We start from the raw sequence: 19,094 nt of genomic DNA, 5'->3' as shown, positions 1-19,094 counted from the left end.
CCCACAGCATAATTTAACAGTTTTAGAAAACTAAAGATATATACAAGCTGGACAAATTGCCATGGGTATACAACAATGGAGTCATCATTTTAACAGATTTTAAAATGGAATGCAACTTCATCATCTACCATATTTTATTTTATATTCATCTGTGCAAATGTTATAGTGTGTTTTTAAAGTTGTTTTAAAGTCATATTTCATATTCATCCATGCAGGTGTTATAGTGTGTTTAAAGTTGTTTTAAGGTTTTATTGTGTTTGCCCAATTTGACTTTGTGGCTGATGATGGCACATATCTGGTGCCGAAACTAGTACCTCATGTGAACGATATGTGATTCTTTCACATTAATAAACATCTTTGTATTGAATAGGAGGAACCCTCTTAATTTCAAATATTGTAATCCCACTTCAATACGGATCATGAAATTTCTAACTATTAATAAAAAAAACCACATTGGAGCACTTAAATCAAACCCAAATACATTTACGTTAACAAAGAATTAACTGAAGATTTAGCTTGCATCATCTTTTTCCTTTCCCAAAACCTCTTCATTCTGGCTGACCTGGCTGCCCTTTCTTCATCAGATATGACATATTGTTTGTGTTGTACAGTTTTTAATGACAATCTTATTTGTTTGTTTTTGAGAACCCTTTTTTTCTTCTCTATTTTCAGTTTGCTTCATTGCAATATTCAGCTCTTCTAAATCTTTCTGAACTTCTTTAAACCAATTATTTTTTGTTTTACTTTTCCAAAAGTAATTAAATAGTTGTTTTATTATCCTATTATCATTTAATCTAGAAAGATGACAGAAAAAGGCAATTCTTCTTTTTCTCATCGTATCTTATTATAGATTCACTTTCCCTATAAACCACTGCATTAGGCAATAATCTCCATTGTCCATCCACCTGATGTTTTTTATTAATGATTGTTCTGAGTATCCTTCTGTCAACCTTTTGCAGTGTATCAGTTGTTGCTTTGGTGTTCAATTTAAATAGTGTTTCACAAGCATAAGTCTCTTCAGGTTTAATGACGGAACAATAATGTTGAAGTTTAGCATTTATTGAAAGAGATTTTTTCTTGTATGTTGGCCATGTAATTCGTTGTGCTTTTTTTAACTTAAATGTTCTGCTTTCTATTGATGATTTTTCATTGGTGTTCCAAGCTATAATTTCACCAAGATATTTAAACTTATTCACAATCTTAATTTGTTTGGTATTGGCTAAGGTAATGGTTGGTGCTGTAACAGGGAAGGTTGGCATTATTTCTGTTTTTTCATATGAAATTTGCAATCCAACTTTTCTTGCTATGTTATCAAGTTCTTCTATTTGCAATTTAGCTTCTTCCATATCATTAGCAAGTAGTGCAAGATCATCAGCGAATGCTAAACAATTGAGTCTTATTTTTCTGCCAATCTTGATGTTAGGTTGACACATCTTATTCCATTCCCGCATGATTTTTTCCAACACACAATTAAACAATAATGGTGAGAGTCCATCTCCCTGCCAAGTCCAGTATTAATGTCAAATGGCTTTGAGAGTTCATTTCTAAATCTGACTTTAGATTTAGTGTTCTTAAGGGTAATTCCAATAAGGCAAATAAGTTTTGGATGTAAACCAAATGTTTTTAGGATATTCAATAATGACTCACGATGGATACTATCATACGCCTTTTTAAAATCAACAAAAGTGATAACTAATTTTTTGTTTCTAACCCTGTGATGCTTCATAATCCACTTTAAACTGATTTGATCTGGACAACTTCTCCCTGGACGAAAGCCTCCTTGGCATTCTCCAAGTTCACAGTCAAGTTGTTCTTGAATTCTCATGTAAATAACTTTGAAAAAATTTTGTAAGTGATATCCAGCAATGATATCCCCCGATAATTGTTGGGATCTGATCTATCACCTTTTTTATATAAAGGGTGTATTATCGCCATATTCCACTCTTCGGGCATTTTTTCAGTATTCCAAATGTCTATGAGGTATTTATGTAAATTCTGAATGGTTTGTGTATTAGCATTCTTCCATATTTCTGCAGTTAGTTGATTCTCCCCTGAAGCTTTGTAATTTTTAAGTGAATCGATGGCTTTCAACACTTCATTGTAATCTGGTGGTATAACCTTTTCTATTGGTGTTTTATTTTTTGAATGAAGGTCATGCTTTAGGTATTGTGTTGGTTCTTCGCTATTAAGTAATTCTTGAAAGTATTGAGCTAAAATTTCTGCATTCTCTTGGTTACTATGTGCCAGTTTTCCATTTGTATTTCTCATCATAAGTGTTGGTGGAGTATAGTTGTCGAAACGTTTTATAAAAATCCCTCGGCTTATGTTGTATGAATGCTTCATCTATGGCGTTTAATGATTCTTTGTGATAATTTCCCTTAACCCTTCTGATTTCTTTGGCTGTTTGTTTTCTAGCCTTATTTAGTTCTTCATGGGACTTTTCTGTTCTCTTTTGTTGATCATTCAACCATGCTTTGTGCCTGTTTTGAATCGCTGTGTCATACTCCACATTCCACCAAGCATGTTTCTTTCATTTTTTAACAGGAGCAATTTCTTCAGCTGTGGTTTTTAATTTTTCAATTACCGTCCCCAAATTGTTGCTTAGAGGAGTTTTAGACCTTTCAAAATACAGTTTATTATTAATTAAATAACTAGGGTCATACTTCCTCCTCCTATTGGATTTGGATATTTTTTTCTTCTTTTTTGGCGTTAATTTTATTTTAATCTTGGAAATATAGTGATCAAGTAAAATTTTAATATGTGTATCAGAGATACCTGAAATCAACTGGTCCAATTCTTCCCCAAATTTTTCTGTTTCTTCCTTTTTCTTTCTTATTTTTGTCATTCGTTGGGGCATGGACATTTATCAATGTGTGTGTTTTATTCTCTACTTTAACTGTTAGGAGTGCCATTCTTGGGGAGGTCGAAGAAAAAGCTTCAATTGAATCTGATATGCTGTTATGGACCAAGAATCCTGCTCCAAATTGAGGAACATTCTTCATCACTCTTTTCCCTGGAGGACCTTTGTAAAGGTTCTAATGGGTCCTGATCTGTATTGCGCAATTCTTGAAGAGCTGTTATTACTATCTTATGCTGGTCCAATACATCTGTTAAATGTTTTAACTTGCCAACTTTCACAATTGAATTGATATTTAATGTTGCAAAAAATGAAAATTGTCCTGGTTTATTGAATTTGTCTTTTCTTAACCGTATGTGTCTGCATGTCATTGGGCTTCCAGGCGCTCCGACTCGCCTTGATCTTCTACGTGACACCCCACCGTATTCAAGTGGTGTCTTTGTTTGGACCTGCTGATTTTGTATGTCCAAACCGGTGGATTTATTCGTGAGAAGACTAATCATATTTGGCTGATTATCTGATCAATGATCAATGTTTCTGACCATAGTCAGGGTTTACCATTCCAGATGTGATCTGAAAGGATGATTAATGAAATATGGATTGATGAATGATGAATTTGTGGAGTGGAAAAAAATAGAAGGGATCCGACACTTCGAAAAATGAAGATATCTGCCATAGGAAGACAAGGGCCGCGAAGGGCGTGAAAATGAAAGACTCCCTAGCCCTCGCATACCTAATAACGTAGGGGTCGGAAAAGAACAAGAGTTGACCAAGAGAGGTCAGATAGGATAGATGAAAGTGAGGAGCCTGGCACAAGTAAGTGGCAGCAATACCAGGACTCAGCTAAGGGCCCCGTGGTCGCCAACCCACACTCCAAAGTTCAGAGCCCGTGGGGCCCCTTTTAGTCGCCTCTTACGACAGGCAGGGGATACCGTGGGTGTTATTCTACTGCCTTTATATTTTGAAAAAAATAGTATTTTACAGAGTAATTTAAATTCAAAATTTATCTGGGTCATGAAAGAACGCGTCTTCCGGAACGTGCAGGGATAACTTTCTACACTTTCACCCACTTCGCCCTGTCTACAGTGCGCTTCATATCTACTAAGTTTGAGTGGAATCGTAATTATTTTGTATTTGGCCTTTTTAAGGAACGCCACAGTATCACGTAGCAGGCAGTGTGCGGAGAGGTAGAATCCGCGAACACTGGCGATGCCGATAGTTGGCGAAAAAGCGTGACTTATATAATAAATTCGTACGCACCAAACAATATTGTCAATGCATTGTTTGTTTTATTTTTTTAAATGCTGAGGCCAAACGGACTTATGGTTTTAAAGGAGAGATTGTGTTGCTATGCAGTGCACACGGAAGCGAGATACTTCCTTCCCCCGTCATAGGAAAGTTCGAAAAACCATGATGCTTTAAGGGCGTTGGGCCCTTTCTGTGCAAGTACAAGGCATCTAAAAATACAAACAGTACATTAATTCAAAAGGTAAAGCATTTGCATGGGGGAGCCAGCATAATTTGTCCTCGTCTTTGAATCATGTTTCTTTTTCCTTTCGTTGCGTGAGGTTATGTTTTCCATTGTTTTTTTGTGTTTTCCATGGCATTTGAAATGTTTAAACTGAGAATCATGGTGATTGCATGCATTAATGCGTCTTAGAATTACCATGGCGGGAAATCGTACATCGTACAAGTATAGTCAGTGTACTGTTGTTGTAATGTGGACGGATGTGAGAGACTTTCTCCCCTCGTCACAGGAAAGTTCGATAAGCCGCGATGATTTAAGGGCAACGGGTACTTTCTGTGCAAATATAGTACGCACGCCTTTTAGTGATAGAAGGGCACCCTTGTGCTGAATTGGTCGACCTCAGTTATCTTCAAGATTCGTATTAGCAACCCTTAAAACACAAACTAAGAATCGCTTAAGCATCGCTGTGCGACATCTGGCATACACTTTACGTACTCATACTGTTGTTGCTGTTGTTGTTGTTGTTGTTTACACAGCAAAGCCAGACTATAGAATTAATGTTAGGAACAAGATTCGCATCGAGAAATGTTATATAATGTATGTGTGATACAGTTGTTGGCTTAAGATAATAAAGGTTTAGAAAATTCATATTGATCGATCATATTATCGATTCAGTTCAGATTTCATTTCCATTCAGTTGGCAGTATTACTAGAACCGGCAGTGCTCCCTCCTTACTCCTCAACCCAGTACAAAAAACTATCACTAAAAAGTGTGTGCATAATACAAGGCATCTAAAATGCATACAGTACAGTAATCCAATTAATAAAGCACTTGCACAGGGTAGCCAGTATAGATTTCTCCTCATCTTTGAATCATGTAGCTTAGATCCTTTCAAACAGAACAAAGATGGCCTAGGCCACCATAGCTCAATTGGTAGAGCAACCGACGCAAAATCGGGAGGTTGTGGGTTCGGATCCCACTAGTGTCCGGCTGGCCATTTTTGTTCTGTACTTAACATCTCTTCAACACGTACTACATGTACGTTACACGACCTAATACGTTGAAAGTCTGTTTCGATTACAATGCGGTCGTAAAAATTCAATATTCATTGACATGCCCCACTACGGGCGACTTAAACGCACTCTACAGTGTGCTAGCAGCAGTGCCAGACCTGTAGCTTAGATCCTTTCAAACAGAACAAAGTTGGCCTAGGCCACCATAGCTCAATTGGTAGAGCAACCGACGCAAAATCGGGAGGTTGTGGGTTCAGATCCCACTAGTGTCCGGCTGGCCATTTTTGTTCTGTACTTAACATCTCTTCAACACGTACTACATGTACGTAACACAACCTAATATGTTGAAAGTCTGTTTCGATTACAATGCGGTCGTGAAAATTCAATATTCATGTTTTCTTTCTTTTGATTTCCGTGCGTGAGGTTATGTTTGCCAGTGAGTTATCCAAGTGCATTATGTGAACAGTGTAAATGCACCTTGTTGGATACATTTTGGAATTTTTTTTTCTTTTAATGGCATTTGAGTTTAAAATGTGAATTTCCAACGAGGTTTTACTCTATTTAAAAGGGAATAATTTACGTATTTCATGGTCATGCGACATAACCATTTGTATATACAAATTGATACTAAATTGATAAAGCTTTTTTCTTGCAAACATAAAATTCTGAAGTTTATAAACATCCCAATGTATTCTTCATCCATTTCCTTTTCCAGATTCTCTCTGGGTAGGGTAGTATACCAAAGCCCTCCACCTTACTCGATCTTTTCTCCATTCCTCTTCTAGTACTTTATTGCCATTGACTCCTCTATTTGCAATACAGTCCACAACAGAGCTCCTCCATCTCATTCTGGGCTGTCCCCTAGGCCTCTTTGCAGTCTCTGTATCCATGAATGTTCTCTTTGGTATTCTTTCTCCTGGCATTCTTACCATGTGTCCTAAACCATTTTAGCTTTGCTATATCAATCTCTTCTTGAAGTTTACACACTCCCACGCTTCTCCTTATTTCCTCATTTCGTATTCTATCTCGTCTTGTCTTTCCCTCATTTCAGCTGCTTGTATCTTACTTAGGTTCCGCTTAGTCAACTTCCAGGCTGTTGAAGCATAGGTCGGTATAGGTTTATAATAGGAAGAGTATAAAACCTTCCTGCACTTCATTGGCACATCTTTGTTCCATACAATGTCTCACACACACTGGCAGAAACTTGCAGACTGCTGAATTCTTAAATCAATTTCTCCATCCAAATTTCCAACTTGTGACATCATGCTGCCCAAATATTTAAAAATTTTCACTACTTCAAGGGGTTCATTTCCTGTTTTTATCACTCCCCTGGATTTTCTGTTACCTCTCGTCATGATTAAACTTGCTTTCCGCAGTACTAATCTTCATTCCAAAATTTCTTATCTCCTCATTCCATAAATCAACTTGTGTTTGTACTGCCTCTTCATTATCTCCCTAAATTACGATGTCATCAGCAAAGAGTATAGACTACTTCGCTCGCCCATCATCTTCTCCTTGATATTATGTAGAATTCTATCCATGATGATAATGATAATACACTTCCCTGTCTCAAGCCTGTCTCAACTCTGAACCATTCAGTTTGACCCACTTTGGTTCTAACACAGCTTTCACAATTTTGATACAATGCTATTACCATCTGCATTGTTTCATTCCCAATCTGTGGCTCTGTCAATGTTTTCCATACCAAATTCCTTGGGATGCTGACATATGCCTTTTCAATTATCTAGAAACATTACTACTATGTCCTTTCCATACTCCCAATATCTTTCCATCATTTGATGCAGTGTAAATATTGGGTCAAATGTGGACCTGCCTCTTCTGAATCCATACTGGTGTTCTGCCAATTTTCCCTCCACTCTGTCTCTTATTCATTTATCCAAGATTCTTTCAAGGATCTTAGCTGTATGAGGTATCATTGTCACTCCTCTGTAATTTTCACATTGCTTCCTGTCTCCTTTCTTAAAAATTGGAACAGTCTTTTCTCTCCATATCACTCTGAGGAGTCTATACAACCACTGTAGACCAATTGCTCCTGCTGCTATTATCATTTCAATGGTGACCTCGTCAATTCTAGCTGCCTTCCCTTGTTTCATTTTTTCAGTGTCCCACTTAATCACTGCCTTATATTCCATCTGCACTAAATCTGGTTCTTCGATTTCTCCTTGTACAGAGGTATTTTGCACATTGTAAAGCTGTTCGAAGTATTTTCCCTACCTCTGCAATATATCCTGCTTCTGTGTCATCACTTCCTCCTGTTCATTTTTAATGAATTTAGTTAGCATCTTCACCTGGGGCCTGTTCCATGAACGGACTTTGCTCAACTTTGCACTTTTCACTTTTCAATTCTTGCAAAGTGCAAAGTCTTGCTGTTCCATCATGATCTAGGTTGTACTTTTCAGTTTCTTTGCAAAAGGAAAAGTTTTGCGAATGGGTGATCCGATCAAGTTTATTCCATGGGCAAACTGTAGAGGCCTAATACTCTGTGATTTTAAAACTTTATTTTTCGTGGCAAACTGGACGGTATAATTGTGGTACTGTTAGTTTTAAGTTTTTCTCATGAGAAAGAAAGGTTATTACAAGAAGCTGGCCATGCTGGAAGTTGTGAAGGAGAAACGGGCCATCCTTTTTGGCAACTTTAAAAATAACCTCTACTGAGCTCGATAGCTGCAGTCGCTTAAGTGCGGCCAGTATCCAGTATTCGGGAGATAGTAGGTTCGAACCCCACTATCGGCAGCCCTGAAAATGGTTTTCCGTGGTTTCCCATTTTCACACCAGGCAAATGCTGGGGCTGTACCTTAATTAAGGCCACGGGCGCTTCCTTCCCACTCCTAGCCCGTCCTTGTCCCATCGTCGCCATAAGACCTATCTGTGTCGGTGCGACGTAAAGCAACTAGCAAAAATAACCTCTCGAATGATGACACGCATCATTATTAATGAGAGTACATCCATACACGGAGGGAAATTCACCCTTCATTAGAAATCCCGTCGCTATATTAAGTGGATTACCAGGCTAACGTACTGCACCGATCCTCGGGGAATTATTTAACTGCACCCTATCGGGCGATCAATCAACTGCTCCGTTTTTTTCTCTTTCTTTCCCCGGTTAATCAGCTATCATGTCAACGGATCGAATGATCAGATCGACGCAATAAATTGTGATGCTAAAAATGTCGGTAGCTATTCATATAACCAGATGTCGTGTGGTGATCAACTTATTGTGTCAAAATCATTTTTTAACCGACGCAGCAATTCCATATCTACTATTCATTACTATTATCAAAATATCTTCTAAGTTGCTACACAACACCTCTCAGGGATTTTATTAAGCATCACTAAGAAAATTGTATATATGTTTTACGTGGATTCAGCCGGGAACCCATCTCTTCATATGAAAGATTCACCCTTAATACTATCCATTCCTTCATGTTAATTCTCAGTTATTATCCTAAAATCAGTTTTTCAATAGCACATTTTTTTTATAAGAGTTCAGCTCAAACATATCTACCATAGTCAAAGTAAGTTCACCTCCTTAATATTTTTTTTTTAAATGCATCGTTTATCCATGATCATGAAATCTAAAAAAAAAATATAACTTCCAATAATAAATAAAATTATTGCCTCTCAAACGGATTCGATCATTCTTCCATTTGAATAAATATCTTAATCATCTCAAGAAAACAAAGAAAAATTAGCCTACTTTCAAAAAAATATAGCTGAAAAATGAATTTAATAAGTTATTTAATTTAATTGGATTATATAATCGATTAAATGAAATTAATTAAATGCATTAGATAAGTTAGGTAAGCTAAACAAATATTGACACTTTCCGGTACACTTGTTTTGCAAGTCCAACTTATTTCCAGTTCCACTTATGTTCTGTTCAGGCAATTATATAATCTTCATGCCTCTCGTAAAAAAAAAAAATATTTATAACACCGGCAATGTTAGCAAAGTTCCATTGTGACAGCTCACTTCAGCTATATAAATTGCATTTTATAAAAAAAAATATCGATCAATTTTATCATGCCATTACTATGTGAATAACCATCTAATATTCAAATATTTTACGTAGGTGTTAAATAATAACAAGTTATTAACGTAATATTATCAGTCAATGTGTCTATAGTGACTCCAAATCGCATCTAAGTCCGTATAACATTTCATAACAATCCTAGAAATACAGATAGTGATGTATTTCGTTTGCTAATAGCAGAGAATAAGGTTTAAGAAGACCTTCCTCCCTTGAAAATATGATTTCATCAACAAATATTAACCAACATTCATTACGCCGTTTGAAATTTTCCAAGAAGACCATCAGATTTTAACCTTTCTCGAAGTTCATTCATAGATTATATTTTGAAGACAGTTTAAGGTTATCTAAGCACTGCTCAGCATTACGTTTCGTCGTTTCGTTACATAAATCTAACCCAAAAATACTTCACGTTACTATAATGGTTGTGCTGCACCTATCACATAATATAACTGGTTAGTAACATCTCATGATTACTACCAACAACGCTCAAATATGGACATAGCCTTCCATATATCATTTGAAAATATTATTGTATTGCCATACTCAAATTCACAAGTATTTCCACGAATTCTCATATACATATAAACCACATCACGTTTCATAACCTTATTTACCAATCACTTCTCTCGCGGCAAAGAACATTACCATATTCTACACCTAAACTACGAAGTTTATAGTTGGGTTAGCTTTCAGTCATATTACCATTTAATTACATTATACTGACACATAAATACATATCTGAATAACACACGTTCATATCTACTCACATGTAGTTGTAGCGAAGCAGTAACCTGGTCTAATAACTCACAAACTATCGTCTTTTTCTCTGTTTCACAGTTGAAGTTCACCATAATGAATATATCACCTTATTTAGTATGAAAAGTTATCATAAATTTCTGCAGGCACAAATATAAACATTCTTACGCAATGACATTGATTTAACATTATTGAAGATTGCCCATGTCCATACATGTCAACGAACCACATTAGACACTTTGTGAATATACTGCCCGTTGAATTTTTATCTCGAAGATCTAACAACAGCCTTCACTTTACTGATTCAAAAGAAGAATTCTACACTACTCTAAACATTTGATATTACGGTTAATAAATACTAAAACTTAAAACTTAGCTGTTTTATTGCCGGTGTTATTGGCCTGGGCTATGCTTCGTCGTTCTCATTCATGGTCTGCAGGCTGGCATCGGACATCTATTGCGTCATGACTGGGTACTGGAATGCAGGATTGGGCTGGCAGAATCAGCTGGGCGGCATCAGTCAGGTCGTCAGTTCCATCTGCAGTTTAGCTCCTCATGTTGACAGCGATGAGTACATGCGATAAAACAGTCAACATCGTCATTAAAATCATGTACATGGTCTTCTGAAATATGATAGCTAGTATGTAATTTATATCTCTTTCCACTGGTATTTCAATCAGAATTTCTACGATTGAATTCAGTGACAAAGCTCTATAAATATAATCTAATCAGCTTTTAATTTTACTGTTGTCAGTATCCTCAGTGTTTGTGGACTTTAAGCTCGCCTAATTCAGTGTGCGAAGTTTTAGTTGAAGTTACGGTTATCGCTGCAGTATCAAAGCTTCTCCTCTTTTGCTTCAAATTACTTCATTTTTCCGTTATTACGCTGAATATGGACGTAATCCCTTAACATTCGCTTGAATTATTGATTCTCCGGCTAAATCTTCCCTCTTCTGTGTTCGACGGTTTCTTCTTGGCAAAATCTTGTCCCGTTGCAACCAAAATTTTTTTTTAACAATCCCCCAGAAAACATTCTATTTTTTTATCACAGCTGTATGGATTCTACCGGTCTGCATGTCTAACTCCCGAAACCATGGCCTGTCTGCATCGCCAAGTAAGCATTTTTCTTCGGCACGTTACGGCTTCTTTGACCTTCTTGCACCCGTATTTTACTATTATGATAATCACGGCCCGTTTGATTCATTATGTCCGTATATTTCATAAAGTGTATAGCCCAACCAAGTGAATCTTCTTGCGTGCATGGCAAATTTTAACGCCGTATGACATCGTTTATTTCGTTATCAGGACGATGAAAACGGTACAGTACTAATGTTAGGAAATATTACATTTACTATAACATCTACGACTTTGGTAACAGTTCTGCAAATAATTGATTTTGAATGTCCCATGCATTGCTGCTACACTGTGCAACTGGGAACCATTTACTAACCAATGTAAGCATATAATAATTTGTTCTTATTCGGAAAGGGATTGACTTCCTTTTGTTGCATGTTTCAATAAATTGCCGATATTTCCGTGGTTTCCCATTTTCACACCAGGCAAATGCTGGGGCTGTACCTTAATTAAGGCCACGGCCGCTTCCTTCCCACTCCTAGCCCTTCCCTGTCCCATCATCACCATAAGACCTATCTGTGTCGGTGCGACGTAAAGCAACTAGCAAAAAAAAAAAAAATTGCTGATCATTTCAAGAATATAGTCAGCCTGTGTTCGGGTAATACGAAATCACTCACAAAATTCCATCGAAGTGAGGTAATGAAAATTAATCCTGTCTTTGCACGTTCTCTTGTTGGATTTTTCATCACTGTCCTCACACGATGCTAACAAAAGCTCTCATCGTAACGTGTTTTTATCACTAAACCAAATTCTACGCCGAGAAACTCATGTACATACTTGTTAATTAACAGATGAAAAGGGAATCATCTCTTTGCAAGATTTCTGAAAACTTTTGCATTTCTGTACCAATGGAGGAACATGACAGGCTAGAAAAGTGAAAAGATTCTTAACTTTTCACTTTTCACTTTGCAAGCTAAATCTGATAAGTGACGGTAGAACAAAATCTGAACTGAAAAGTGCAAAGTGAAAAGTTGCAAACTTTCGCTCGTGGAACGGGCTCCTGGGTTTTTCTTTTTTACTCACTGGAATAAGATCTTTTTGCTTCCATTTGTATCTTCTTGCAGAGATTCAGTGAATTTTTGCCAGCATTTCTTTTTCTCTTCTTGAACCAACTTGGAGCACTCCTTGTAGTGCATGTACAGTAAAACCTTGTTAATTCGAAGTCGCTGAGATGCAAAAATCAGACTTTGTATTATGTGATTTTGAATTAACTGCCAACTCCTAATTCAGAAATGCCAACCCTTGTATCGTCACAAAATATTCTAAGTCCTGTTACTGAATGCAATCACTTCGATTCACAGTTTAAACCTTTCAAATGCCATGGCAAAAATCTATTTCCAAAATGTATCCAACAAGGTGCATTTACAGTATTCAAATAAGGCAATTTGATAACTTACTGACAAACATAACCTCATGCAACAAAAGAAAGAAAAAAAAAAAAGTTTCAAACATGAGGATAAACGTACGCTGGCTCTCCTGTGCACGTGTTGTATTCACTGGACTACTGTACTGTATGCATTTTAGATGCCCTGTACTTGCACGGAAAGTACCCGATGCCCTTAAAACATTGTGGCTTATCGAACTTTCCTGTGATGAGGGGAGAAAGTCTCTCGCTTCCGTCTGCATTACAACATTCTTCGATTTCCCGCCGTGGCACCTCTCTCGAAATTCAGAAATGCCAGCTCGTGCTGTGTCACAAAGTATTCTAAGACCCATTAATGCATGCAATCGCTTTGATTCACAGTTTAAACCTTTCAAGTGCCATGGAGAAAACTATTTCCGAAAAGTATCCAACAAAGTGCATTGACAGTAGTCCTATTCAAATATTATGCACTTGGATAAATCACTGGCAAGCATAACCTCACTAAATGGAAAAAAAAAAAAATCCGCACGATTCAAAGACAAAGACAAATACTGCTGGCTCCCTTTTGCAAGTGCTTCTTTTATTACTTTATTGTTTGCATTTTTTAGATGCTTTGTTCTTGCACAGAAAGTGCCAGACGCCCTTAAAACAACATGGCTTATCGAACTTTCCTACGAAAAGGGGAGGAAGTTTCTTGCTTCTGTGTGCATTACAAGTTTCAACACAGTACAATGACCCCCACTCTTGTACGATTTCTTGGCTGGCGCTTCTCTCGTTTAAAACCTTAAGTCCGTTTGGGCTCGGCATTTTAAAAAACGATGCAGTTTCATCGACATTGACAATAGTGTTTGGTGCGTACGAACTGATTATATGAGCCACTCTTTTTCGCCAACTGTCAGCATCGCCAGTGTTAGCAGATTCTGCTTCTCTGCACACTGTCTGGTATGTGATATTATGGCGTTCCTTAAAGCGCTGAATACAAAAGACTTACGATTTCACTTGAACTTAGCAAATGTGAAGCACACTGTAGACACACCGAAGTGAGTGAAAGTGCAGTTAGCTACCACTGTATGTTAAGGAAGATGCGTTCTATCGTTATACGGATCAAGTTTTTAATTTAAATTACTCTGTAAAATAGTACTTTTTTTAAAACTTAAAGAAAGTTTTGAATTAGAAGTCTGAATTTCAGTAATGGGACCGATATTGTTCTTCGAATTAAACAATTTAAATAACGTGAAAATCCGTACCTCATGTTTCCGGAAATTAGAGCTTCTTTGAATTAGGAATGATTTTGAATTATCGAGGTTCTACTGTATTCCGTTTTGCATTCTGTTGTTCTGTTTCCCAGCCATCTTTTCCGAGCTTGTTTCTTCCGTTTAATTATATCTTTTACCCTGTCATTTAACCAGGGCGTTTCTTGATCTATCTTCCTTCCTGACACTTTTCCACAGGCCTTTTCTGCAGACTCCACCATGACTGTTATAAAGTGCGCCCATTCGTCTTCGACCTTTCCGATGTCTTCCTTAAGGCCGGTCTCCACTGATTAACATTTAACACCAACATGTTAAATTTAACATGTTACAATTGGCATGTATATTGTGATTGTGTCTTCCAACCGACTTTGCATGTTAACTCAGAATGTTGAGGTTAACACTTTTAACATGTTGGCATGTTTTCCGCTCCAAGTGGAAAACATGTCAAGTCAATTCGTCGTTCGTGAGATGTCGGCACAGCTTCAGCAACTTCCATGCTGTTTCCATTCCAACAGATAGCCTAAACGACATACGCGACGTATTTCTTGTGAAGTAGGATTATAGTTACAACACTCCGCAATACTCATTCTCTTTGTTATAAACTACAAATACAGTATGCGCACGTATGTTGTTCTCTCTGCACTATACCGGTACTAAAATTTATAGTCAGAAATGGAGTGGAGCAAGGAGAAAATAATGATATAATAGGAAGACCTTGTTTGTTGGATGTCTCATCAAAGGAATACAGAGATAAAGCTAAGAAAGCCGACAGTTTCCAGGAATTTAATGTCAAAAACATTTTTAGTCCGTATTGAATCCAGATTTACATTGAGGAGTGAGGGTAATTGTTTCCACCTATTCAATACTACAACAGTGTGACGTTATTAATACATCACATATTTATTAGATTTCAACATAGGGACTGGTTTCAGCATTTGTATTTGCCATCATCAGCCAAAGGAAAATTGTTAACAAGGCTTTATACAAATCTATAATAACAAAATTTTAAAATATATATATATATATATATATACAAATTGAACAATACTCTTAAACTATTTTGTGTATTAGGTGTACACGTAAAACATTTTTATTGAAATTACTAGCATATTTCTTATGCAATGTATTATGATTTGTTGATTCTGTACAATATTTTGGATATAAATAGTTAAAACATTGTCAAGTCCTTGAAGTTGTTGCAAAATGCATATTAAGCGGCTTACACCTTAAGGGCATACAGTTTTTTCTCAGCCAATTATACATTAAAATAAATTTGCCTAATGTCGTATTTGGAACATTAAACATATTTGTGCTTGGTATGGAGATTCATTGCAATACAAGTCTTTAGTAAAATCTCTCTCTTAAAATTACAGCTACTTTAGACATTAAGGGTATTCAGTGTTTCTTGGCTAATTATACAATTTAGTTATTGACATACATTAAAATAAGTTTGCCTGATGTCATTTTGAAACATAAAACATTTTTATGTTTGGTATGGAGGTCCATTGTAGTGAAGGTCTTTAGTGAAAAACAGTTCCTCGTAAAATTAATGTTGGGGAACTATAAAACGGGGTTCACTCTGCCTTGGTAAAATGTGAAGTTAAATGACAATCCTTTGTGAATACAGTGGTGTTTATAAATATTAATGTGCGTTTATAGTCTATATTTTGATTGTAGTGTCCTTAATTATGGGACTTGATAATAGTGGACTGGTGGACTGGATTTCTTGAAAAACATTACGTCAAAGGATTTGAGATTCTAGAAATATCTCGATCCAAGACGGACCTACAAGAAGGAATATATTACGTATTAGCATAACAGAAACTGAGATGAGGAAAACACTTTGTTTGTAAGCTGAAACTCATCTCAAGAACCAAGTTGTCACGAGTATAGCCGGAGAGGAACTGCCTTCCGAAATGACAGACAACAGCGAGCACTAGCGGAGGGGCGGAGCGTGTTATGTAGGGGAAGGGGTGATCGCGGTAATTTGAGGCCATTGGTCAGGAGGGCGTGGATTACGGTGGGGGTAGTAGGCAAGCGTGTTACATATCATTTTGTTTACTGGTTGATTTATTGGTATTTTAAGATCGTTAATTACTGCAATGAGTGTATCAAACAATATTGTAGGTTTTTGGATAAATCATTCAGATTGTAGTTAGGGTTATAGTATAGCTCTAGTAAGATGAAACATTGCTCCGTTAAGTCAAGTAAAGGACCTTTCCCCATTTTTTCTATAACATCTATATCATGATTGATATCATGAAAACTATGTTTATAGTCATTTATGTGTTGTCCTATTGCTGAGAATCTCCTATATTTAATGGCATTGACATGTTCGTTATATCTAATCTTAAAGGATCTCCCTGTTTGCCCAATATATGTACTGGCACAGTTGTTACAGTGAAATCTGTATACGCCCGACTTATCAAAGGGGTTAGAAGCGTTGACTAGCTTAGAGTTATGGAATATGTCGAGATTTCTGTTATTAGTTCTAAAGGAAATATTGATATTTTTCTTCTTAAATATTTTTGTAATTCTGTAGATGTTCGGATTAAATGTGAAGGACGAGTAGGTTTTTGATTTAGTTATTTCTTTTTGTAAATTGGATATTTGTCGGTGCTTAATCTTATATATTATTCGTTCTATAAAACTATGGTTGTAGCCATTGTGGGCTGCAATGCTACGTATTGTGTTAAGTTCTTTATTTAAATCTGATTTTGAAATGGGAATGCTAAAAGCACGGTGTATCGTACTATTATAGGTTGCCCGCTTATGGCTAGGAGGATGTATGGAGTCTTGTTTGAATGGTTGTAGCAGTGTGTGTTGGTTTTCTGTAGATCTTATACTTAAAAGAAAATGGAAGCCGAGTGATGGTTAAATTTAAAACATTAAGGGCCTTGTTCACCTCAGATTCTATTGTAAACTTGATGTCTGGATCAACATTATTAAGGTGTGATAGGGTGGTAGATGCATCAGAAATATGTTGGTCCATGATAATAAACGTATTGTCTACAAATCTGGACCACAAAAGTGTGTTATTAAATCTCTTATCCTTCTCTATTTTTGTATGTTGAAGGAAATCTAGGTATATATTGGCTAAAATTCCAGATGCTGCTGAACCCATGGCCAGTCCATCTTGTTTGTATATCACCTTATCGAATGTGAAGTAGTTACTATTGATTAAAAGTTTTAGGATGGTCATAAAATCTGCTATTTCTAGTTGGCTGAGTTTACTATGAGTACGTAGGTTTTTTAAAATGATTGGTAATACCTTTTCTGGTTTAATATTCGCATACATGTAGGTAATATCGAATGAATGCATTGTATGATGAGGTGCAATTTAAAGCTGTCTAGATTTTTGACCAATTCTAGAGTGTTATTCACGGATTTGTTTGCTTGAAAAGTATAGTGTTTACTCAGGAATTGTTGTATAAATTGCGCTGTTTTATAAAGAGGGCTCAGTCTAGAATTTACTATAGGACGTATAGGAACTCCTTCCTTATGGATTTTTGGTTTGACTTTGACCGTCGGTAGACCAGGGTTCATATTGATCAGTTTGTTTTTTTCACTATCAGTCAGCCAAAAAGTTGTGTTTTTTAGTATCTGTTTAAGTTTTTTGAATGGATTGAGTTGGATCTTTTTCAATTATTGTAAAAGAACTTTGTAAAAAAAAAGTTTTTTGTTTTGGTTATATAATTTGTTTGATCCATTATAACAGTAGTGTTCCCTTTGTCTGCTTTGGTAATGATGGTTTTTGTGTTTTTAATCTTATTCTTAAGCTGTAGAATATTTTTTCTATTTGTAGTTATGGTGTGTACCGGTGCACTGAGAACGTTTTTTAAAATTTTTTCTTAGCTTCATGTCTAACTTTGTCCTGAGTATCATAAGGTATTTTGTTAATAGATGCTTCTGTTTCTATTACTAGTTGTTTAGCCATATTTGCTATGTTATAATTGGGCCAATTATGGTTAGGACCTTTGGAGAGGATAACAATTTCTTCTTCGTTAAAGTCAGTGTTGGAAAGATTGATAAAAGGTGGGTGAAATTGGGCTAGATGATGGTTATGTGTGTTATTTGAGATCGCGTTTCTAGGCGGCCTGTTGTCTGCGTTTGATTTATTGGAAAGGGTTTGGAATTTATGGTCTAATATGCACTGTTTCTGAGAAAGTATAGTGGTTAACTTGCTGTAAACTTTATCTTGAAAAATATCCCATTGTGCACTAGACAACAGCGTAGTGACTTCGAGATGGGTTTCATACAGACGATTGTTTAGAAAACATTTTTTCTTATGCAAAAACTTTAATTCATTTTGCAGCCAAAGTTTGTCAGTTTTTTGGTGTACTCTTTTCTCCTAAACAAGGTATGTGGTATATTTAGCCATATTTTCATGGTTTTAGTAAATTTTCCAAAATTTTGCGTGCATTTTTATTTTTTTATTTTCTTGCTGCCTACGGCCATAAATGATTGCCACCCCCCGAAGGGTTAATGTGTGTCTGGAACTCTTCATTTATTTCCTTCTGCAATTTCCACACCCTTAGCTTTCTCTGCCTAATCTCAGTCATCTTTTGTATCTTTCCCATCTTTAACTTAGCTGTCACAACCTGTATGATCTCCTTCAAAAGATTCACTTGGGAGGACTGTCACAACTACCAACATTTTCCTGTTACCTTTGTTGACCAAAATGTAATCTATCAGAGTTTTGATTTTGTTATCCCAACTATAACATGTTATGTTCTGTTTTTCCTTCGAAAACATGTGTTACCAATGATCAGCTCATTTCTTTTACGAAAGTCTACTAATGTCCCAATGTATATTGTGTTAAAATTTGATCAGAAGTGTTTTGGAGAAACAATGTCTTAAATTTCATCAGGTATGTTGACCTGCAATTAAAAATTAGTAACTTATAAATTAATAAATTGAAACGTATATGACATAACAATGAATGAAACAAGAAAAATGGTGTTATTAGATTTTTTGTAGGGCTACTGGTTTTCATAAACAACATCCAAACTCAAGTGCACATAATATTTTGGTCGTCAGTAGATGTAAAGAACTCTGGAAGAGATGAGGGGGAAGGGCAAGGAAAGGATAAAAGATTGCCCTGTATAAGTTTCAATGTTTTTTTTTTTTTACCAATCTGAATTACCCAAATTTCAGTGAGGGGGCTGACTTCCATTGTAACAACAGAGAAAACT

At 36.3% G+C, this 19,094-nt stretch overlaps 1 protein-coding gene across 1 annotated transcript in view; it reads left to right on the top strand.

The window, feature by feature from the left end:
* Nucleotides 1-19,094, top strand: part of Mad1 (Mitotic arrest-deficient 1) — a 333,861-nt gene that overhangs the window by 121,034 nt on the left and 193,733 nt on the right. The gene's annotated exons all lie outside the window — the stretch shown is intronic.

The sequence above is a fragment of the Anabrus simplex genome, chromosome 1 (genome assembly GCF_040414725.1).
Source record: "Anabrus simplex isolate iqAnaSimp1 chromosome 1, ASM4041472v1, whole genome shotgun sequence".
In the NCBI taxonomy this organism is placed as follows: domain Eukaryota; kingdom Metazoa; phylum Arthropoda; class Insecta; order Orthoptera; family Tettigoniidae; genus Anabrus; species Anabrus simplex.
This window is presented reverse-complemented; position numbering and strand designations above follow the sequence as displayed.